General features: G+C 45.9%; 1 protein-coding gene across 1 annotated transcript in view; it reads right to left on the reverse strand.

The window, feature by feature from the left end:
• The window catches only part of PRKCH (protein kinase C eta), a 221,936-nt gene extending 214,627 nt beyond the window's left edge, over window positions 1-7,309 (reverse strand). Inside the window, exons 1-2 of the mRNA XM_005285871.4 lie at window positions 7,183-7,309; window positions 6,562-6,721 (exon numbers count right to left, since the gene is read on the reverse strand). The gene's annotated coding sequence lies outside the window, so the exon portion shown is untranslated. The remainder of the gene's footprint in view (window positions 1-6,561; window positions 6,722-7,182) is intronic.
• Between the last annotated feature and the right edge of the window lie 16,923 nt (window positions 7,310-24,232).

Genomic DNA, 24,232 nt, shown 5'->3' on the forward strand with positions numbered 1-24,232 from the left:
AGATGGATACATAAATTACATCCTGCTTTTTGGAGGGGGCAGAAGAAAACCTCCCTAAGTAGGGTTTTCTCCTCTTTTCCCCCAGAAGCCTCCAGGCCCTTTTGGTGTTAGTTAATTCTGCATAGATGCCATGGAGAGATAGGCTTTGAACCCATGGTGAAATAAATGGCTCGACAGGAAAGCTATGGACTCCGGTTTTGCTGCATTCCTAATATTTTTTGCAGTTTATGGAAAACTCCTATAAACACTGCAACACAGCAAGCCCCAGCTGCTAATATGCTGTCTAGACTGCTGAAAATATTAGTTTACTCTTTGACTTCCATGGATCATAGCTTAAACTTTTGACCTTGCTGCTTTCCTGGGCCCACTCATAAGCCTTGTCGCTTTCCAAGTGTTTAATAGCCAAATTACTTGTCACCCAAGCAGCTGGAGATACGGGCAGACTTAAAAGCTCTTCTTTACGCAGCTGAGAGTGTGCTGTATAACATCTAACATAAAAGGTTAGAAAATGCTGTCAGCCTTCTATACAGCATGAAATATTCTGCACCCTCCCAAGTTGGGCGAAATTGATCCAGGTTACAGAACTGACAGCAGACAATTCCGTGTGGGTCTGCATAACCCCATAAGATATTTGCTGGGAGGTGGCTCGGGTTTTTGATGAAACCATACTAGCTCTGGGGCATTGCTAATGCATGCCTTTGATTTCTGTTTATGGCCCCCAAGTTGAGTGATCTATCTTATTGGCACCAACTTGACTATTTTTAAATGATGTAGCAGCTGGCTCAACACATAGTTCAAAGATTTATGCTTATGTCACAAAGGCTTCTGACAGGAAGAGAAATTCTGGATTAGTGTCTACAGCTCATAACATACACAGATACAATCTTCATAATTTGTTTTAGTCCCGCTCTAGCATAGATTTTAAGAGCTAAAAGGAGGCATTGACATAACTGAAGCGAGGCAAACCTCGAACAGCAGCAGCAACAATGATTTAGAACAGATTAGGCTCTACCAACAATGTCTGCAGTGGAAGGTATGATCCTGGAGTTCATTTATTTGGAGAGTGATAGGTGCTCTTCCTGGGCATACAGCCCAAGAATAACACTGCTCCTAGAGTCTGGGACAGACCCGTATTATAAAATGAAATAAATAAATAAATGGAAAAAAAGAGTTAGTCACACAGTTGCAGAAGCACTAGGAAGATGGACAGATGTGTGTATGTGGGGACACATGAATATGTAATTTTTTAGGTAATAAAGCAAAATAGTAACAAGCCCGGCCATCATGCTGGTTGTGGACATTCCAAGCCCCATGAAATCGGGGCCAGTTTATAAAAGATGTCATGCTACTTTCACGTCTCATGCAAAACCACAAGGAACTGTATCCACGCACTTCACCTGCCAGCACTTAAAATTAACAAAGACACTCTTAACATGAAGAAACTCAGAATCATGTTTGGCCTGGTTTGCCTCCCCATTTCAGCGAGTCTGAGCTAAACGTTGCACTTAATTCTCATTTCAAGAGGACAGGACACAGAACTAAAACTGCTTTAGTGGCACTGATGAATGATCTCCTCCTGTCAATGGATAGAGGACAGACATCCATTCTCAACCTCCTGGACCTCTCTGTGGCATTTGATACCGTTGACCATGATACTGTTGTCTCACCTGAGAGAGGGGGCACAAGTCCAGGATAATGCACTAAAATGTTTTCAGTCCTTCCTGGAGGGATGCACCCAGACAGTAGTGAGGGAAATTGCACCTCCACCTCTAGACCCTCACTTGTCGGGTTCCGCAAAGATCAGTTCTCTCTGATCCTTTCCAAAATCTACACGCAACCACTAGGTGAACTGGTCAGATGACACAGACTCAAGTGTCAGCAATATGCAGATGACACACAGCTCCACCTGTCCTTTACCACATACAACCACACCACTACCAACAAGATGGACCTGTGCTTGAATGAGATCAGCTCATGGATGAGAACAGCTGGCTGAAGCGGAACCCAAGCAAAACAGAGGTGATGCTGGTGGACAGAGGATGGTATTTTGAAGAGTTTGCAGCCACAATGCAGTCTTCATTGACTGAAAGTTCACATCCTCAGTTAGTCAGTTCAGTCCGTAGTCTAGGAGTACTCTTGGATTTCTTGCCAACACTGAGCTCTCACATCACAACGATTGTGAGTAATGCTTTTTAGCATCTCCAGTTGGCTAGCAGACATCCTGGCAGAAGAAGACCTGGCCTCCATTATTCCTGCCTTTATCATATCTTGGCTGGACTACAGAAATGTGATATACCTGGGCAGGAAACGGCAGCACTTAGGAAACACCCACTAGTACAAAGTGCTGCTGTGCATCTCCTCAGCAACACAGGCTACCATGAACACATCATACTTGTCCGCTCTCTTCACTGGCTTCTCATAGCATTTTGAATCAAGTTCAAGGTCTCAGTCCTTATTTTCAAAGCACTCCATGGCCGGGGACCATGAGACCTAAAAGATCTAAGATGAAGATTGTAGTTGATAACTGCGCTTCGCTGGCCATGGAACTCTCAACAATAAAGGTAAAGCTCACCTGAGCAGGAGACAGAACCTTCTCCAGGGGCTGGTCCCAGACTGTGGAATGAACTCCCCCAGGAACTAAGAACCATCACAAACTTTTGCACTTCAAGTGCAAGGGGCATTCCTTTAACCTTGCCTTTTCTAACATCAACAAATAACAACAGTTACATTTAATTAATAAATAAAAACCCCACCAAAACCAGACACTCCACTGCACACACCTTTCCCTTTGTGGGGGAGGATAAGAGACCAAACAACATGTGACAGATGTATAGTCATGTTACTTATTGCACTACTGGAAAGCGCTCAGATACTACGGTGATGAGTGCAGCTTTATATATATTATTTAAAATAAATAAATAAAATAGACTAGAAAGGTATTCAGACCTCTAACTCCCATTGATTTCAATTATTTCAATGGGAGTTATGTACCTAAATACCTTTGAGGATCCTGACTGGAGAAATTACATGATCTGACTAAGGTCACACAGGAAGTCTGTGGCAGAGAAGGGAATTGATCGCAGGACTCTAGAGTCCCAAAGCACTGCCTTAATTGCAAGACCCACCTTGTTTTAGCCCTAAAAACAAAAGCATTTCTAATGGAATCTGCACCTCAAAGTTTTGGTCATACCACTGAACAACTTCAAACCCTTGGGCCCAATTTTCACCTTAGATATGTGCACAGAATGACATGGAGTTTATGATGCACCTGTATCTGAGGGCTGAATTTGACCTGTGACTTGTAAGCTGCTTAAAATATTCTGAACTATTTTCAACCTACCCCTAAATCCTACATCTTATCTTTTAAGGTGTGCACAGTGGATCTTGACTCTAGTTTCCCCCTAACTGTGCAGAACTTCTATGCCAAAGGGAGTTCCTTCCATTTCAATTGAGCCTTGTGGTGCGGAGCTGTGGGGATAACTATATCTAAACATTTTGTAGGCGTGTAGCAGCTTAAATGCATGTAAGGCATGAACATTCTCTGTGCATGGTTTGTTTCTTTGAGCACATTTGTGCTTATACAGCTCTAGAGCTAAGACAGCCTCTGAAATAACATCTAGTGATGTGACAAAGATTTAGGCATGAGTTGAATACACACAGACACACACACCGGCTCTCTCTATGATTTTCATGTGGAAATTTCTCACAAGTTCAAATGATTCCGTAATTTTTTTTTTTAACTATTCAGGTCTAAACCAGACACTCTCAGGAGGCTCATTTGCTTGTTTGATAAACCAGAAAAGAACAGTGTGTTCATACAAGTATTTGAATACAGGAAATATGAGTCTAATCAGTATCTTTCCAACTACGTATGGGGGGAGGAGTGAAATGCTACTTAATGTCTTTTAAAGTACTATTTAAATAGCTGCACAGAAGCACCATCCAATCACGTCTCCCGTATTTATAACATGCTGAGTATTTTGTTTTAAATCACATTTTATGAAGAAAACAGAAACAAAATGAGAAGAGAAAAACAACAATAACAAGATGTCATTTAGAAGATATATTACACAAATATTTTAATGGTCACTTCTCACCTGGCTATATAATGTAAAAGAAATTATATAAAATTGAGCAATTATGGCGCACACATTAGGGTATGGCTCAAAGCTGGGCTTCTAAATTTCCTGAGGGCCAGTATGAATTCCACAGGGAGTGACGCTTTGTTGGTTAAGCATTCCAGAAGCAACTGAGGGGTGCAATCAGAAAACAAATCCCACCCCACAATAAACAAACTTGCAATGAGCTTTGAAGAAATGATAGACTGATGGTAAAGTGCAGGCCCCAGGAAATGTTTGAATGCTCTCAGATGCCGTGTTAAACTCATTAATGGGACTCGGGAACAATATTTTTTAAAATGGTAAAATTCAGGGCATTCTAGAATTAAATCGTGCACTTCTCAACAAAGCAAACAGAAAGCATGACACTACTGGCCACACAGGCATTAAATACCTTCCTTGCCCTTTTGTTTCTGAAAAGAAAAAAAAATATCTAAGCAGCATATTAATGGTATGACACATCAAGAGGATTTCTGAGCAAAGGCCCGGTACTGTTATATATGGGATGGAAAGTGTGGTCTATTACACAACACTAGGGTAAGATACATGAACAAAAGTGGGCACTTAACTTTTTGGGTGTCCAAGTTTTTGTTCACAAAAAACTAACTTTGAGGGCTGGAGAAAATGACTTACAATGAGAGATTTAAGGAGTTCAATCTGTTTAGCTTCTCTAAAAGATTGAGAGGTGACTGTACCTTCATGGGAAGAAAACACCAGGTACTAAAAGGCTCTTTAATCTAGCAGAGAAAAGCATAATAAAAACCAGTGGGCTAGAAGGCAAAGCCAGGCACATTCAAATTAGAAATAGGGTACAATTTTTTTTAAAATGAGGATGGTTAACCATTGGAACAAACTGCCAAGGGGGAGTGGTGGATTCCCCATGTCTTCAAATTGAGGCTGAATGCCTTTCTGGAAAACATGCTCTGGCCAAACACAAGTTATTGGGATCAATACGGGGTAACTGAGTGAAATGTTTATGTCCTGTGAATGATAGGAGGTCAGATTTGATGATTTAGTGGCCCCTTCTGGCCTTAAACTGTGTAAATCTCTGAGTCAATTATTTTGTCACCGTACCTCGAATGTGTAACAGCAACAATATTAATTTAACTTAAATATACAGATTTGCTAGCATCCAAAAAAAGACACAAATATAGTGAAAGAAAGGCCCTAACTCGCACTTAGGAGAGCATATGTTTAAGTCCCACTGGAGTCAATGGGAGTTAATTGCATGTGTTTAAGTGCTTTCCTGAATCAGTGATATGCCGTGGATCAGTATCAGATAGCTTTATCCAAAGTCCAATGAAGTCAATGGGAGCCTTTCACCGAAATCCAGTCCTGTCTCCTGGCAAAGTGGCACCAGTCCCTTCCACCTTTCTGTTTCACTTTTTTCATATCCTTCTTTATTTTGTAATTATTTCAAAACCTTTCCTCTACCTCCTCCCAAACTCAAGCTCAAAGTTCAGAAATGGGGGGAAATTACCCAGTACACTAGCATGTATTTTATGATAAGAGATGCTGGTCCCGCGGCCTATTATTAAAGTTGCCTCGACATTACAAAACTCTGTTTTCAGTTGCTAATCACTTTGCAAACGGTTTGAGATGAAATTGTCCACACTGGGTGTCTGCCTCAGGCTGAATTTCAAAAATATTTTTTAATTTCAGCCACAAGGGGTCAGCTGTTTCGGAGAACAATGGTAAAAATAGGATGCTTTGCCCATGTTAAAAAAAATGCTGGCACCCTTTTCTCTGAACTGTTCTAGTACACCCTCATGCTTTGGAAATGAAATTTGGCTGCTGCTGGTGGGAGGGGGCTTTTTGCCAGGGGTGTGCATTTTGCTGTCCCTGTGGAAATCCATCCGAATTTGGTCAAGTTATAAGCCTTTGAAAAAAATCATAGTTTGGACATGGTCAGTTGAGACTTTCCCCGTAATGGCTGCTCCGGGCCAGGGTGGAACCAGGCACTGGAACGGAAAGATGGGAGCCTCTCGCTCCTGTGCTCTCAGGGACCCCCCTGCTGGCACCCAGGCCGCCTGGAGGAGGAAGCTGCCTGAATTGAATGCAGAGGGGACAAAAGTCAGACTGGGGAGGAGTGGGGGGGGGGGGGGAAGAAATAGGAAAAAATAAATGCAATCATGTAATTAGACTGTCTTAGTTATAACACATATGCACAAGTGGGCCGAATTAAGGTTGCACAGGCAGCCTTAATTCCGGCATTTCCTAACGTTGGAGTGCTCAGCTTTGCAACCTGAATAATGTTCTTTCAACATAGTTATTTTGTGTGCAATATGTATATATACCTGCCCAACACAAACAGTGTCAAGTACTAAGACTGAAATCTCCAAAATAATATCATTCTGCCATCCCTTCCCCCCGGACTTAGAGCTGTCTCCCTGGCAAACGTCATACAGCACAAAGAAAGACCAGGAATAAACACAACACTAACCTAGAAGTTGTCTTTCACTTGGGGTATTTTCTCTCTCTCCCTCTTTCTTCACTTCTTTCTTCCACCTTCTCTGACTGTTTCCAGTTCCTCTCTGCCGGAGGTTCATTCTTTCCTTTGTATTTACTCTCTGGTCTCTCTTCTCTTTTTCTGCATCTTTTCTCTTCTCAGAATTAGAAAAATAAAACACTCATTTCCTTTATTTTTCACGTGTATCTCCACTCCCGCTTGCCTCACTCTTTGCAGTCCCTTTCTAATTGCCCCTCAGCTCTATGACCTTTTTCCTGTCTTCTATTACTATTCCACCATGACCTTTCACCTGTGTCCTCCCCATTCTATTGTTCATTTGTTCCCTGCTGGTTTGGGGCCTGCTCTCTCATTTCCATTTCCTGGTTCTGTACCCCCTTTTCTCCTGTGCTTCAGTCCCCTGTGCCCCGCCCTCCTCCCCACACTTTTCTCTCCCCCCGTTGCTGGTCTGTTATCAAGTCCCCACCCTTGTGCCCATCTCATCCCCCCAACTGCCCTCCACGTTTCCCATCACTCTTCTCTTCCCCTCATCTTCCCTGCTACTTCACATGGATCCCATTCATCTTTTCTCCCCGCACCTCCTCTGCATATACCTACCTCTTGTTATGTCCCCTCCTCTCTCAGGAAAGAGTGACCACAGACGAAGACTCATCTTTGTGCATGCCCTCTGCCTCCTCTGCTTCTATGCAGCATGAGATGAGTCCTGACACAGGCAGGAGAAGAGGAGCCAGTTGAGGAAACTCCATGAAACTAGAAGAGTCACCCCACCGCTACCTGGCAGTAGCGGAATCCATGCCTCCATCAAGGCCTGTCACCTCCAGCCCCACGCCAACCCTCCTCTGAACAGGGCCTGACAACATGGGTGCACGAGGGTGGTACCCTTGTTCAACTGCACATGTTGCCTGGGAGTAAGACTGGCTATGGTACAGCCACACATCTGCTAATGGCAGCTCATAAAGAAAAAAGAAACCTCCTTCAGCTTAAAGTTCACTTCCCCCCCCCCCCCCCTTCTGCTTCAAAAGAAAGGCAGGTTTCAGGCTGACTCTGGAGCACCCTCTGCTATAGTATGTGCCATTTACTTCAGTAAGGCTGATTAAGTCGTGCATTTACAAGTAGGCCTTCCATCAGAACTAATTCAAAGCAGATGTGCTGGGTTCCACAGCCAGGGAGGCATCCATCTGAGAGTTGCGAGGGTCTCTGTAAGAGCACTGTTTTTATTGCACTTTATAGCACACTGGGAGGAGGTTAATTGGTGTAAACATTTAATTTCAAATAAGGATCCCCTTTTAAAGCTGTATATATGCAGATACTTTTTATGGAGCCTTATATTACAAAGTCAAAGGAAGGGCTGAGGGGGAAAAATAACCACCCCAAAAGACTTCAGGATCAAAGAAATCCAACCTGTCAAATGCTAAGATATTTTTATGAGGAAACAGAACTCACATTTTCTCCAGAAGACGCAAAGAGAAGCAAAGAGTGGAAAAATATTTAACTAGATTCCATGTTATATTAGGTGGGGAGGTGGAAGGGGGAATGCCAATGCTAATATGTTGGTTTCAGAACCTTCTAGCTTGGCGTCTTCTGCCAGAAATATTGGCAAGAGAAGACTCTTCATGGGGAATATTTGATAAAAAGTAATAGATTTGCACAGCTTAACAATAGCAGGAGGATTAAAAACTACCCTTTTGCTCCTTCCCATAGCTTTCAAACATATTTTGTTTTTTGCTTGTGAGCCAGCATAACCACTCTTATTCCCTGAAATTATCATCAGCCCTGGCTTAATGTAGTTTATCTGAGTTATGTTATACGGATGGATTATGGCCAACTTCATACAGTAAAAACCCCACACATGGGGTCTGCAGCTTGCTCAAAAAAATCTTTCTTTATTTAGATTTAAATTTTATATTTATTAGTGGTGTTTGCATTTTGTTTTGTTAACAATATTTATCTTATTTTTCAGGCCGGCTTTTGGCTGCATTGGTTTCCAGGCATGTTCTCTCTCGCTCACATGGGACAATCTCATTCATTACTTGTATTACAGTAGCACCTAGATCCTCAACCGAGATCAAGGTCCCATTGTGCTAACCACTATCCAAACAACATATTGTTGAAAGATCTTAAAATTTACAGAGCCAAGACAGACAATGGAAGGCCTATTACTCCTGTTTTATAAATGGTGAACTGAGGCATTAAGTGATTTGCCCAAGGTCACACATGAAGTCTGTGACCGAGCCAGGAATTAAACCCAGGTCTCCTATGTCCCAGTTCAGTGCCTTAACCACAGCACCATAGCTCCTGACAAGCTAGCTTGAAAACAGCAAGTGAGACAGATACCAGGAAGACGTCAATTGCAGGAGGATTGATCAGCTGAATCTCTCTTCCTAGTGAAGACTGATCATTTGATAATGGAGAAACATTACATAAAAGAAATCTTCCTCCTTTACTTCCCGCTTTCCCCACCATTTTACACCCTAGGTTTTGCAGGCCCTTGTCAGACTTTCAAGGCCTCAGGCAGTTTTCTGTATCCCACACATTCCTGAGGTGGAGGGAAGTAGGATATTTACACTGGAGGATATTTTGAACGCTAGCACAACTGGAGATGTAGGCATGGCACGGAGTTTCCACGTCTGTAGGGGAGGAGTATCAAGATGTTGTGGCCACTAGGGGGAGCACTTGTCCTGGGCAGTAGGAAACAGTGGGAGGGTTTTATCCTTTTTGATGGCCCTGTTGCTGAGTTTCTTTTCTCATGACCAAGGGCAGGCATATAGGATGACTCAAGTCCTAATCCTCATGCACTGGACCCAGGGCAGCGTACATTCAGTCACCACTAGGAGTACGTCTACATTGCCATTAAAAACCTGAAGTTGGCCCGTGCCAGCTGATGCAGCTTGTGAGGTCAAGCTAAGGTGCCGTTTAATTGCAATGTAGATGTTCGAGCTCAGGCTAGGACCTTGCAAAGTGGGAGGGTCCCAGAGCTCAGGCTGCAGTCCAACCAAAATGTCTACACTGAAACTAAATTGCCCAAGTCAGATGGCATGGGCCACTCATGGGTGTCTAATTGCAGTACAGACATACCCTAAAAAGGTACAACAGTTTCAAGCGGTTAGAAAAATAAATTATCTACAGGATAAAATTCACCCTACTACAGAGGATCTGGACAAGATCCACATCAACCCTTTATACAACGCTTTAATAGTACACAAGGACTTGGGTGTACAAGGGGTGAATATTATCTTTATGCAATAAAAAGCTAACAATCAAAAGAGGCAGAGAACACTGAGCCAAATCATTCCCTGGTGTAACGCCAATGATTTTAAGAACAGTTACACCATGGATTAATTTGTTTCAATGTGTTTTTAATTCAGAATTGATGCCAAGCTATAACCATTCCCATGTGAAACAGGCAAACGTGTTTCTACCATACACCAATGCGGTCTAGTGAAATGCAGATTTGAGGCTCTCTCTCTTTTTTATTAAGTCTTGCAAACACATTGATTCCCAGGTGAATTATATAAGAATAAATTATAAGCAGGCAGTGTTGATAAAAAAAATCTACAGGAGACATCCATTTTCAAATAAATCAGCACAGATCATCCCCTGCAATCCCAGCTTCTCTCTTTCAATTCCTTCCCCCTTTTAGTAATATCTGTTCCAGTTTCCTCACAAGCGGTTGGCCTCTCTGGCAGCTCTAGGCCACAAGCCAGTTTGCTGACCCACAGCTATTTGGGATGCACATTTGTAGAGTCCAGATAACCCCAGAGGGTTGAACCCCAAACAATAAGCAGTGGAATCAACCGATTTATACACAATGTTATTGTACTATAAAAGTATATCGAGTAAGGTCTTCTATGAATACTTGTAATGTTCTGAACTTGATATGTATACAGACTGTGATTATGAATTTATGTATTTGTGTGTATATATATACATATATACACACACACACACTTTCATAAGCCGAATTTTTTTAGTAAAAAAGGGAAGCACCAGAGACAGGGGTCGGCTTATGAACGGGTATAGAGAGGGAGAGGTGGGACACAGCCCCTCCCCGCAACAGAGGGAGCAAGGAGAGGCAGCACAGCCAGCAGAGACCGAAGAGAAGAGTCTCTCCATTTCTGGCCACGCTGCTCTCCCCCCAGCCTCCAAAGCAGCTGCAGCCGTGCCGCTCGGCCCCACTCCCCAGAGCACGCTGCGGCCACACCGCCCAGCCCAGCCCGCTGGAACATGCTGCGGCTGCGCCACCCGGTCTGGCCCACCAGAGCAGGCTGTGGCCGTGCCGCCCGGTCTGCCAGAGCAGCTCCAGCCAGGCCAGAGACATCCTCCCCTAGCCCTCCCCAGATAAGGTGGGAAGGGATGGGATGGGGAGAGTGTGGGGATCCGGGGCTACGGGTGGGGTCATGTGGGGGGTGATCACAGGGATTACTCCACTGACCCCCAGCTTCTCCCCCCAAAAAAGTTTCCCCACCAGTTGCTGTCCCGGCCCATCAGGGTAAGCAGCTTTGTTTACTTAGGTTTACCTCCGTGCCTGCGGATGCTCGAGGTAAACAAACCATCTCGGACCACCAGCGGCTTACCCTGATGGCCTGGGAGCCAAAGTTTGCTGACCCCTGAATTATAGGTTCGGCTTATGAACGGGTTATAAAAATTTTCCATTTTTATTTATCCATCTTGGGGGAGTCGGCTTATAAAAAAACAGCTTATGATCGAGTATATACAGTATATATAAAAATTGTGCTCGTAATTTGTACAGCAATGTTCAGCTCCTTCTCACAGTGGAAGAGGCTGACTCCAAGCACTTCGTATTGTACAAACCAAGAAAAGACAAATGGCCATTAAAGTTAATGGGAAAACACTGAAACAACTTGAAACTGAAAAGACCGGGTCTTGGAAAACAAAGAAACCACAACTGAGGAAAACTCTGTCCTAGGTATAGTGTCTGAAGGGGAAAAAAAATCAACTGCAAACCTTTAAAAACGGCAGAGGGTTGAACTGAAGAGGATCCAGAACATGAGGGACAACCTCGAAGGCTGGAGGCTGTCTGTGAATGCTACCTCTCCCCTACAGCTATGGGGCATGCTGGGAAACTGTTCACAGGTAATAGGTAATTTGTATTAGAAAAGGGAATTTACCTACTATAAAAGTGCAAAGCCTGGAGTTGCATCTTTATATTTATTTTCTGTGTAACTTGTATGTGTTTGCTATTCCTTACTATTTTCTCTTTGAATCTGTGCTTTTTCTATTTTAAAAAAAAACTTTTATTTATTTTTACCCCAGGCAAGTCTCTGGTGTGCAAACTGTGTAGAATGTGTGTGCCAAAGTGAGCTGGTGTCTGGGGGCAGGTTTCATGCCTTCAAGGGTGATGAACCAGAGGGGAACAGTCTGAGTGGCTGGTAGTTAAGAACTCGGGGTAGATGGTCACCCTGCAAGGAGTAACTAGACTGGTGGAAGTTGGGGTGAGACCTCTATGTTTGTGGGCTGATGACGGTGAGCCCTAAGGCAGCCAATGTTACAAGCCAGGCAGTGACAGAACCCCTTACGGGTTTGGGAGATCCCCCAAACCTCACAACATTGTTAAAATGGGGAGCAATTTTCAAAGGCACAAAGGGCAGTCAAGCACCCCACTCCCAGAAAGACAATGGGATTTGGACATTTTACTCCCATTTATGCCTTTTAAAAACCACCCAATACTGGAAAAATTCCATAAACACCATTTTATGTCCCTAGCTTCCATTTTAGAATAAGGAGTCATTTCACCACTGAAAAATTGCAGGCTGTATATTAATTGGACGTTGTGGAGCACGATTACTACAAGTAGAATGAGTACAAGTATGGCCACGAAGTATCTCTGGCTGAACATGCCCAGTAGAAATTTAGAATGGTAAACAACTAAAGGTTACTAAGAGTCACATAGCAGAAGCTATGGGTCACTAAAGGTTGCGGAGTAAAAGCTAAAAGTGTCTGGAGGTTGTGATGGGATCCCCGGGGTGCAGCCTGGGATTGTGGGACTGCTGTACCCTCTGAACTCTCTCCATCCCGGGCTGTCTCTCACCATGCTTTGTCAATGACCAGCAGCAAGCCTCCCCAGGTGCTGTGATCACTCAGCACAACAGCATGTGGAGCCCCCACACCCAGCTAGATCGCATGAATGCTTCCAGAGCCACTCATGAATCACACAGAGAAAGGCCATAGAGCCAAATCCCACCAGCTCCCAGCACTGTACCTCAAGACTATACCATCTTGCACTACTCAAGATGAGCAGTGCAAATTTACTAATTGGTTCACCACTTCATCAATGGCAAGTGGCTATACACCAGCCTTTGCAAAACCTGAGCAGATTTGCCACACACTTCATACTAACTCATGGTAACGATAAACAGTTAAACAAATTTATTGACTACAAAAGCTAGATTTTCAGTGATATTAAGTGACAGGCAAAAAATGAGTTAGTTACCAAAAGAAATAAAATATAAGCCCGCAGTCTAAATTCTCAACTCTATTAGACTGGCCAACAGCTAGACTAAGCAGTTTTTCTCACCCCATTGGATATTGCAGTTCATAATACACAGATTTCACTCCTGAAATCTGTGCCAGTCCCCTCAGTTGGAGTCTTCAGAGTGTCCTTGTTGCTTGCAGCGTAGGTGGGTGAAGGAGAAAGGGGGCCCATGCTGGGCCTCCTGTGTTCGGTTTTATACCCTCAGTCGATGTGCTTGGAAAACACAAGTCCAGGCATGTCTGGGTGCATTGCTGAGTCTCCAGGAAAGGTTGAGCAATTCCCTGGTGTGGCCTCATAGCTCCCTTGCTGGGCAATGGCTGTTGATGGGTTGATTGATACCCCGCCTGGGTGTTGGTTACTTTCCCTGCTGTTGCCTCTGGGGAGCTAATAGCTGGCTGATTCCCCAACTTACAGCATGTTCTAGTGACAACCATACAACACAATTCTCATAACTTCATATGCATTAGTGATATACATATATGGATAGAGAAATGACTTTCAGCAGATCATAACCTTTCCCCGATACATATAAAGCATGCCTTGTAAGGTAAGATCACAATCCTATATAAATGAGGAACATGGGGGTTGCAGGGCACTCCCCCAAAGTACAGAATGTCACAGAGGTTACAAACTTCTGGGCATGCGCAGAGCAAAAATAGGCTAAAGGTAACTTGAGGCTACAGGGTCAAATCCAGAGGATGCTCAGTAAAGGTGTGACGAAGTGGGGATTTCCCCTTGTTATGTTGTATGTGAGCCTATGTGAGTCTTACTGTTTTGCATGAATGCTGTGTGTGCCTCGGTTTCCCTGTGTATTGCACCAATGTCTAGTTGGTGGGAATAAGGGTGTGTGACTTTTGCAGGGGCTGCTCCAGCTGCCTGCACGGATGCTATGGCCGACTCTTCCTGAGACCCAGGAGGGGGATGCGACCAGGTGACTCTTGGCCCGGGAAGCGAGACAAAGGCCGGAGGAGGAGCAATGGACGAGGCAGGGGCCAGGCAGCTGGAAGCGAGTCATTCTCGGCTGGCTTGGGGCGAAGAAGGATGGCCAGAGCCCTGGCTCTGGGATCCCCTTCCCACAAGATGGGCTTGGCTGAAAGTCACTGATTTCTGTGCTAACAAGTTCTGTTCTATGCTGTGTTCCTGTCGATTAATAAACCTTCCATTTTACACTGGCTGAGAGTCACGTCTGACTGCGGAGTTGGGGTGCAGGGCCCTCTGGCTTCCCCAGGAGCCCTGCCCGGGCGGACTCGCTGCGGGAAGCGCACAGTGTGGAAGGGGATGCTGAATGCTCTGAGGTCAGACCCAGGAAGGTCAAAGCTGTGTAAGCTTCTTGCCCTGGAGACAGTATGCTCAGAGAGAAGAGGCTACCCTAGAATCCTGCCTGGCTGGCTTCATATGGAGTAGTTCCAGAGCATCGCCCCGGTGTCTCTCTGACAAAAGGTCAAAAGGTCTCACTGCCGATAGAACAGTATATAAGGCAGGCAAATGAGCTAGTTGAGAGAGAGAGGAGAAGGCTGACCGAGAAGAGCTGCTAGAAGGAGTGAGTGACTATCGTGAGGCGTTCTGAGGCGAGAGTGTCAGTTTAGAGTCCAGGAGAACACTGATGGAGAGCAGCTGCACCAAATGATCGATCCTGGAGCCGCTGCCAGTCAATAGCGATCTCCAGCCACTAAAAGTCCGGTTGTGCAGTGGGGCTCAGGCAGGCTGCCTGTCAGCCCTGGCCCCACGCCGGTTCCAGAAGCAGCTGGCTGATCTCTGCGGCCCCTGGAGTGGGGATAGGGAGATGGCACCATGCGCTGCCCTGGCTCCCAGCACCGTCCCCGCAGCTCCCATTGGAGCAGCCTGTTCCCAGCCAATGGGAGCTGCGGGGGCAGTACATGCAGGCGCAGGCAGCGCACGGAGACCTGCTGCTCCTCCCTCCCCAACCCCCAAGGGCCGCAGAGACGTGCCAGCAGCCAGCCGCTTCCAGGATCGGTGTGGGGCCACGGCAGGCAGGCAGCCTGCCTGAGCCCCGCTACGCTGCCGACCAGGAGCCACCTGTGGTAAGTGCCTCCCGGCCAGAGCCTGCACCTCGCACCCCCTCCCATACCCCAACACTCTGCCCCAGCCTGGAGCCCCCTCCTGTACTCAAACTCCCTCCCAGAGCTTGCACCCCTCACTCCTGCACCCCAGGCCCCTGCCCCAGGCTCAGCCAATGCACCCTCCACAGTTGAGAATGTTGCACTGATTTGTGACAATCCCTGAAGGATTTTGGATCTATAAACCACAAATTTCAGGTTTGGTAAGACAACTCCCACCTGTTTATGCTCTCTGTATGTGTGTATATATATCTCCTCAATATATGTTCCATTCTATATGCATCCGAAGAAGTGGGCTGTAGTCCACGAAAGCTTATGCTCTAATAAATTTCTTAGTCTCTAAGGTGCCACAAGTACTCCTGTTCTTCTTTAAACCACAAATGACACTAATAAGTAAAACTCATGAAATGTCCTGTGGATTCTAGGAGATTAGGTGCAGTGTGTCCACATGACCCCTGTACCCAAACTCCCTCCCAGAGCTTGCACCCCAACCCCAGGCTCAGCACGGAGCCCCCTCCCACACTCTGAACCCCTCAGCCCCAGCCCTGAGCCTGCACCCCAACCCCCCTGAAAGTGAGTGAGGGTGGGGGAGAGTGAGCGATGGAGGGAGGGGGGAATGGAGTGAGCGAGGCGGGGCCTTGGGGAAGGGAGAGGGCAGATCCTGGGTTGATCTTCTATTCAAAAAGTGATCTTGTGCGTAAAAAGATTGGAGACCACTGAACTAGAGCGGCTGCAGTGCTTTAACACCAGCAGCACTCATGACATCTACAGCAATATAAACAACCAATAGTGAGAGAGTGTGTGTGTATGAGAGAGAGAGAGAGAATGAATGTTTATTAATTGTAATCAGGGCCGTCCCTAGCTATTCTGGGGCCCTACGCAGCCCCCCCGCAGCGGGAGGGAAGGCAGGCCTCCGTGGGGGTGGGGGAGGGCTGGCCCCAGGCCTCCACGGTGGGCGGGAGGCTGGCTTGGGGGGCAGGGGGGAACCACCCTCTGGCACTCACTAGTGGTGCGGCTGGGGCCAGGTCCCTGCACTTCCCGCCACTGGTGAGTGCAGGCCCGGCCCTGCTGCAGTCCTCAGGGGAAGGAAGGAGCAGGGCTGGGGCAGAGCAGGGCAGGGGCTTTGGGAAAGGGGTGGAGTGGGGGAGGGGCTGGGGCAGAGCAGGGGTGGGAAGAGGCGGGGCAGGGGCTGGAGCAGCACGCAGGACACCAGGAAATTTGGTGCCCCACATTTCCTCGTGCCCTACGCAGCTGCGTACTTTGCATATGGGTAAGGACGGCCCTGATTGTAATTTTCCTATGTGACCCTTGAAGTACAAAGTAAGAACTGCTGTCAGACTGGCCACTTGTAGTGGATTGTATCCCATTAGTATCATTTGAATTGTACGTTATTGCAGTTCAGATGCTCTTTAACTTGCAATATGAGATTTAGGTCTGATTTTTGCTTTTAGATTATACTGTAGCAGGAATTATTAGTTACATTAATAAAAAAAATTGCTTTGGAAAAGAATATTTCCTGTGTCAATCATTTTATCGGAAGGTACTAAATGATACTGATAGAATGTTTCCTTAACTGCCCCAGAAACCCATACCTCAGGAGGGCTAGATTAAGGGGGCAATAGGCAGGTTTTTCTATGGATGCCTCAATCCATTTTTCAGGGTAACATCCCCCCCAGAGAATGCTTTTAAAATACTTATAGTGTAGGACCACAACTTCCTTCAGCCACCAGAGCACACAAGCTGTGAGGCATTCCCCAAAATAACACCGAAATTTGAGGTAAAACTTTCTAAAAGACCTAATTGACACAAGCTCCCAAGTCCCTTTGACTTTTAATGGGACTTAGGCTCTGAGCCTCAAGTACTAAGGATCCTGAAAGGTATATAAGCACCTAGCTCCTGTTAAAATCAATATGAATTAGTTGCCTAAATAACTTTGCAGATCTGAGCCTAAGTCACTTCAGAAAATGGGATTTAGGTCCTTTTGAAAACTTGACCCTTGTACTTCATCTTTTCTGATGTCCCACAAGTACATGCAGTGTAAATCTTCTCCTAAAGAACCGTAATAGTGGCTATTTACTGAGATCTGAAAGGTCTACACAAATTGAAGTGGACAAAGTGACAAACCATGGAAAATTCTCCTTCTCTTTTAATACTACACTGGCATGGAAATTTATGTTAGCTTGGCACTGAAATTTTTTTAAACATCTTTGATATTAGATTGTCACACAGACGGCGAAGGAGGAGCCTGAGTTAATACAAATGGAGGCTGTGACAGGTCTGAAAGTGTGAGAAGTGTTAAGAGGTGACCATGGGCCGGATGTGCCTCCCAGAACTGCTCCTGTCCCGCTGCTCAGGTGGTGCAGAGAAGCTGGAATCTGGCCAAAGCTGGCCCGCTAAAAATTCCTCTGGCAGAGGTGGGAGACCACACTCTGAGCTGGCATCTAACTGCTAGACTCCCCACTAACTAGGCAGAGTGTTGAGTGGGAGGGCCAATACTGCCAATTCTCAGCTGGCACATGGCCCTGTGAGGACCAAAGCCAGCTGGCATAAATTAGAGCAGCCCCAAGGCTGTTTTATTTAAACCAGTGCCAGGGCTGGCACAGATCCACCCACAGAATGAAGGAGCCACAACCAGCTCTTTGAGAACCTCACTCTCTCCGTAGCAGGTCTTGAGAGAATCTGATCCTTAAAGTTTAACTTGCTCTTTTCAGGCAGCTACATCCTTTTTATTTGCTTCCCTTTCCTTAACCCTGAACCCACAGTACTTACTCCTGAATTCAAAGGGAGTTCTGCCTGCCTAGAGATAGCAAGATTATTGGGCATTGTGTCATGGTCTCATGAGAGTAGGTCGCCAGGTTTGAGAGTATGATTTAGTACATGGCAGGATATTGATTTTAAATAACTTGAGCCTTATAATGCATCTTACTTAAATTATGCAAATAATCAGAGATTCCTCCTTGCCACAGCCAAATGTTTTACTCCTCTTTTCAAAATGCATGACTGAATTTGATGCTCATAAAAGCAGGAGACTAAATGCAAATCCTTCCCTTGGACAGTCATGTGGCTCCTAGCATTTGGCTTTAAGATATAGACTAGTGACAAGCAAACACTGTGCAAATTACCCCATTCCGCTCTGCCAATGCTTCTCTCTCATTCCTGATTTACAGCATTAGCAGCTCTCAAAAGTAATATTTTCATTGTATTACATATAAAGTAAATGCTGCAGAACTACTAATAAAGAAAGTGCTAGATTCTCAGCTGGTGTAAATCATGGAGCTATGCCAATTTACACCAGCTGAGGTTCGGACTCAGTGTATTTTTCTGCAATCTTGTTTCCAGAAATGTCAGAGATATTCGCAAAATGTTAATATCGGCCAGTTTTGAGAGGCAGCAAAACTGAAAATGTAATATAGCCACAGTCACAGTGAACATTTTGGTTTTTCCATTAGCCAATATTCTCAGGTTATCAGAAAGGAATTCATTGTGGTTCTCTGTATTCCGTGCTAGCAAAACAAGAGATTAAATGACCTTAGTGTAAGTCGTCAGGATGGAAGGTACAATGCTTGACTGCAGCAGTTTGTTAGTGCCTACCAAATTCAGGGCTGATTAGGTTTATATTTAGCAGTTCCTGACAACAGTTCTGAAGCCCAGGAAAGTCATTCTCTTCAGTGCAATAGACACACACACACACTCACCCCCCCGACTATCAAACTTAAAACATCTCTGTCAGTCTGCAGCTGCCCTTACTTACATACAGATTTATGAGACACCCCCCTCGTTCCCAGTGAAGGTCCAGAAATCATTCTGTGCTTTGTGTTGACATACATTTTTCCATATCAGATCAAGAAGTCTGATCCCTGTTAGACTGCAATGTAGCTGTGGAGCAGAAGGGGGAAAGCTCTGTCTGAAATGAAGGAAATGATGATGTAATCTTGAACAGTTAAGGACTGAAAGGATTAAAAGATTTGGAGTAGGATTTGGTAAGTCTCTCGTGTCACATTCAGAGGAGGTATACAGACTTCATCACCAACTGGACAGAAATTTTCCTATTGACTGGATCAAGGTTGCTGATGGAGCTGTGCTTCCCACTAGCACCACCCTACTTAACACTCTGTCATCATTTCCAGCAGAAACTGTTTTCTTCAAGGGGTTAGAACACCACAGTGAATATTTGTGGCAGGGTGAAACTTGCCTCTAAGGTCTGGGCCCAGTCCTGAGAGAGGTGCGGGAAGGGTTAGGAGAATGAGCCTTGGATGCTTTTCATTTCATAGTAACTTTACCATTACTTCATTTTATAAAATGAAAACATTCTAGATGTTATGAACAACCCTGGACCATGGTTTTGGATTGATCTTTGGCCACTCAACCACTAGGAACTGGGACAGACTCATGCAAAGTAGATCTAAGAAGGGAGTTGCTGCCAAAGTTGCAGAAGTTCAGGTTCATATTGGACAGTCCCATGCCACAGATGATGTTGCATGGGTCACACTCTGCTTCTGCCCTTACAGTAGTATCTTACAGAATTTAATAGGGGTGAAACCAATGGCATTCCAGTGAAATTACTCTGAATACCTATACCACCCTCACACCAGTGTTGCCTGTCTATACATGAGCAGTTAGCCAATATTCAGGGTCTTGTGGGTTAGTCAGGTACATAAATTTCTGTTTCCTTAAACACAAGGAATCAAACAGCAGGGGATAGGGTGACCAGATGATGGGAAGAATATATTGGGACGTCCGAGAAGAGAAAGAAAAAAAAAAAAAAAGCTCTGCTGGCGGATATCGAGACAAAATGCATCCTGGGACAAAATGCTTCTCGACCAAAGATCGGGATGTCTGGTCACCCTAGCAGGCGATGATTTCTTTGCTCACAGTCCTAAGCATCTTTCCAGCAAACACTTTACCCAAAAGCGCACTCTCACTCTGCTTTTCTCAGGGTCATGCTACAAGTGCAAATCTGGCTGGGTCTGGACTTTCTTGTCCCCTTCTCTATTGGCTTTGGTGGTTCTGCTGCTTCTCTTACTTTTACATACACACACACACACACTCTCCCCCCAGGTTTGCGCACGGTCTAGTCCTTGGGCAGTGCTTTTCCATTGGTTCAGCTATCACTAAACAAGGAGGCATTTAATTGTTCCCTCATTTGGTCTGAATGGAAAGCAGCTGTCATTCTCAATAGCTCCAATAAGGTGCTGTGATTGCCCACCTCCCACCACCAATGTCTCAGCTCTGCCCAGTGTCTTGATGGAGGAAAAAATGGTGAGGTGCTCTATGGAGAATGCATCTTTGTCACAACCCTGCCAACCTGAACTTCCATAGCTATAGTCTCAGTTTCTAGGGGCAGCCACGCTGAACTCCTGTCCCCCTGATATCACCTCAGATGGTCCTTATGGATTGTACATTTTCTGGGGGCAGGGACTATCTTTTCATTCTGTGTTTGCAGAGCACCTAGTACAATGAGATATTAGTGCATGACTGTGGCTTCTAGGTTCTACAGTAATACAAATAAACAACAATAGAATTTAACAGAGAATGAGATCTTCGAGAGCCTTTAAAATAATTGTTTTTAAATCTACCCTATAGAGTTCTAGAGCAGGGAATAAATTCTCTATCAAATTCTAGAGAATGGTTTAATATATATATATATATATATATATATATATACACACACACACACACACACCTATACTCCGATATAACGCTGCCCTTGGGAGCCAAAAAAAAAAAAAAAAAAAAAATCTTACCGCGTTATAGGTGAAACCGCATTATATCGAACTTGCTTTGATCCGCCGGAGTGCGCAGCCCAACCCCCCCCGGAGCACTGCTTTACCGTGTTATATCCAAATTCGTGTTATATCTGGCCGCGTTATATCAGGGTAGAGATGTAGACTATAAAAGTTATCGTTTTCTGTTACAGTCTATATGGGATTCTTCCATAAGGTTGTCCCCAGCTAGCCTTTAAACTGGCAGCACTGTATCTTGTCACCCCTTGGGTAGACCCTACTGAGATGCTGCCTAACGGATTGCCGGTTCAGGCTGGAGCAATGGGGCAATTCAATTGTGTGTGAATATCAAAGAAATGCTAAATGGTCACACTGTGTGTGTCAGAATCAATCAAAAGGAGATGTGGATTGTATTTCCCCCCCCCCACCACCTATCGTTTTTCTGTTTTCTGCTATCACGTTACATTATGTATACCCAAGACTTAATTAACCCTAGATCAAAGGTGTATTTACTTGATGCTTAAACTTCATGAAAACTAAGGAAGGATTGTTTGGATTGCTGTAACGAAAGGCATTATGTATATATCTGTAATTGAATAGCCTATGGAACGGGTTGGGAGCCTTGGAACTGTAAATGAAGCAGCGTAATACCTTCAAAGCACAGATCATTGTGTTCGACAATAGGAAATCCACACATTCAATCTGCGTTTAGTCAACAGCAGATAAGCCCATGCTGTGATGGAGACCCTTGTGAGATTGCTTTCCGCGGAAGACAGCTATACCAATGGATCCAGGGCGTGATTCTGTATCTCTGGACTGACAGGGTGGAATATGGAGCGATTGGACAGAGATCCCTAGAGCTATTCTAAGTAACCCGAGAGATTTATGAAAAACTAGCCGATTATTATATCTCTGCTATCATACTGGACTTACAAACTTTGACTCACCTGTTCATGTATTTTGCCTGCTTTAACTTTTCAACAACTCTCATTTCTTTTTCTTAGCTAATAAACATTTAGTTAGTTTGCTAGAGAAATTGGCAGGCAGCATTGTCTTCAGTGCGAGATCCAGAGTATTCATTGATCTGGGGTAAGGGACTGATTAACCTAATGCGAGGTGATTTTTTGATTTAATAACCTTTCATCACAAAGTCTAGTTTGTCTGGGTGGTAAAGAGGGGCTGGAGAGCATAAGGGGTATGCAGCTCCATGGTAAGATTAATATAGAAATCCAGGAGCGCACACTTGTTACTGGCTTGGTGAAATCTAATGCTAGAATATACCACCAGTTTGGGGTGTCTGCCCTGTTTTCTAGCAATCTGACCTGAGACTGGCACACTCAGTTGTAAACCATACCAGACAGCATGACACCTACATCTCCAGATGCCCTGTGTCACGTAGATATGCCATGGAAGGGGATTTAAGGCTTCTCTAACCTATGATGCTTTAAGCCTCAGTTCCCAGCTATCTTTAAGGGCAACGTGTCATAGGCTGTTTTCATAGATTCTGAAACCAGAAGGGATCATTGTGATCATCTAGTCTCACCTCCTTGTAGAACAGGCCATAGAACTTCCCTCAAAATAATTCCTAGAGAAGATCTTTTAGGAAACCATTCAATCTTGATTTGAAAATGGTCAGGGATAGGGAATCCACCACAACCCTTGGTAAATTGGGCAGGTGCTTAATTACATAGGCGCCGACTCCGTGGGTGCTCCGGGGCTGGAGCACCCACAGGGAAAAATTGGTGGGTGCACTGCACCCACTGGCAGCTCCCCGGCCCTCCGCCCCAGTTCACCTCCGCTCCGCCTCCTCCCCTGAGCACACTACAGCTCCACTTCTCCTCCCTCCCAGCGCTCCCCGCCTTGAAACAGCTGATTCGCAGTGGCAAGTGCTGGGAGGGGGAAGGAGAGGGAAGGTGGCGCACTCGGGGAAGAGGCGGGGAAGTTGGGGCGGGGACTTTGGGGAAGGGGTTGGAATAGGGGTGGGCCAGGAGGGGGTGGAAGCGGGGCGGGGCGAGCACCCACCGGCGCCTGGAAAAGTTGGCGCCTATGCTTAATTACCCTCACTGTTAAATATTTATACCTTATTCCCCATCTGAATTTGTCTAGCTTCAACTTCCAGCCATTGGACCATGTTATAACTTTCTCAGTTAGGATGAAGAGACCATTATTAAATATTTGATCCTGATATAGCTATAGAGCAGAGGTCGGCAACCTATGGCACGCGTGCCAAACACGGCACGCGAGCCGATTATGAGTGGCACGCAGCTCCTTGCCGCGGTCCCCAGCCCCACTCAGCCCCCCCCCTCCCCGCCCACCGCTCTCCCCTGCGGGGGCAAGAGGCAGAAGCTTGGTTCTGTGGCAGCCAAGCTTCCCCCCCTTCCCCGCTTCTTCCCCCAGTGGTGCTTTCCGGCCCCTCCTTCTCTCCGTCCCTGGCCAATCAGCTGATGGCCCTAGCGAGGGGGGAGGGGGAAGAATGGCAGCGTGCTCGCTGCTCCGTAGAGGAGGCAGAGAGAGGTCGGGACAGAGCCTGGGCGAAGGGGGTGGAACAGGGCATATCCCTTCCAGCCCCCTGCCCTGAGCTGCTCAGGGCAGGGGGCTGGGAACACCCCCACGAGCCGAGCACCCCATCCTTCTGCCCTGTACCCCCCCACCCCAACATACACCCAGCCTTCTGCCCTGCATCCCCACAGCCCCATCCCTCTGCCCTGAACCCCCCACACACACACCCAGCCTTCTGCCCTGCACCCCCACAGCCCCATCCCTCTGCCCTGAACCCCCCCACACTCAGCCTTCTGCCCTGCACCTCCCCACCCCTCCACCCTGAACCCCCCACACCCCAACACACCCCCAGCCTTCTGCCCTGAATCCCCCCACACACTCAGCCCTCAGCCCTGAACCCCCCCACACACCCAGCCCTCTGCCCTGAACCCCCCCACTCCAGCACACACGCAGCCCTCTGCCCTGAACCCCCCACAGCCCCGTCCCTCTGCCCTGAACCCTCCCCACACCCAGCCCTCTGCCCTGAACCCCCTCCCCCAGCCCTCTGCCCTGACCCCTGAAACATCCCCCCCCCCAGGTCTGGGGTCCCGGCCACAGTCCCTGATCAGTCCTCTGCCGGCCTAGGTGAACAGAACTCCAGGCTGGCAGCGAGCTGAGCAGGCTGGTGGTGTAAGATCAGCATTTTATTTTAATTTTAAATGACGCTTCTTAAACATTTTGAAAACCTTGTTTACTTTACATACAATAGTTTAGTTATATAATATAGACTTATAGAAAGAGACCTTCTAAAAATGTTAGAATGTATGACTGGCACACGAAACCTTAAATTAGAATGAATAAATGAAGACTTGGCA

The sequence above is a fragment of the Chrysemys picta genome, chromosome 4 (assembly GCF_011386835.1).
Source record: "Chrysemys picta bellii isolate R12L10 chromosome 4, ASM1138683v2, whole genome shotgun sequence".
NCBI lineage: Eukaryota > Metazoa > Chordata > Testudines > Emydidae > Chrysemys > Chrysemys picta.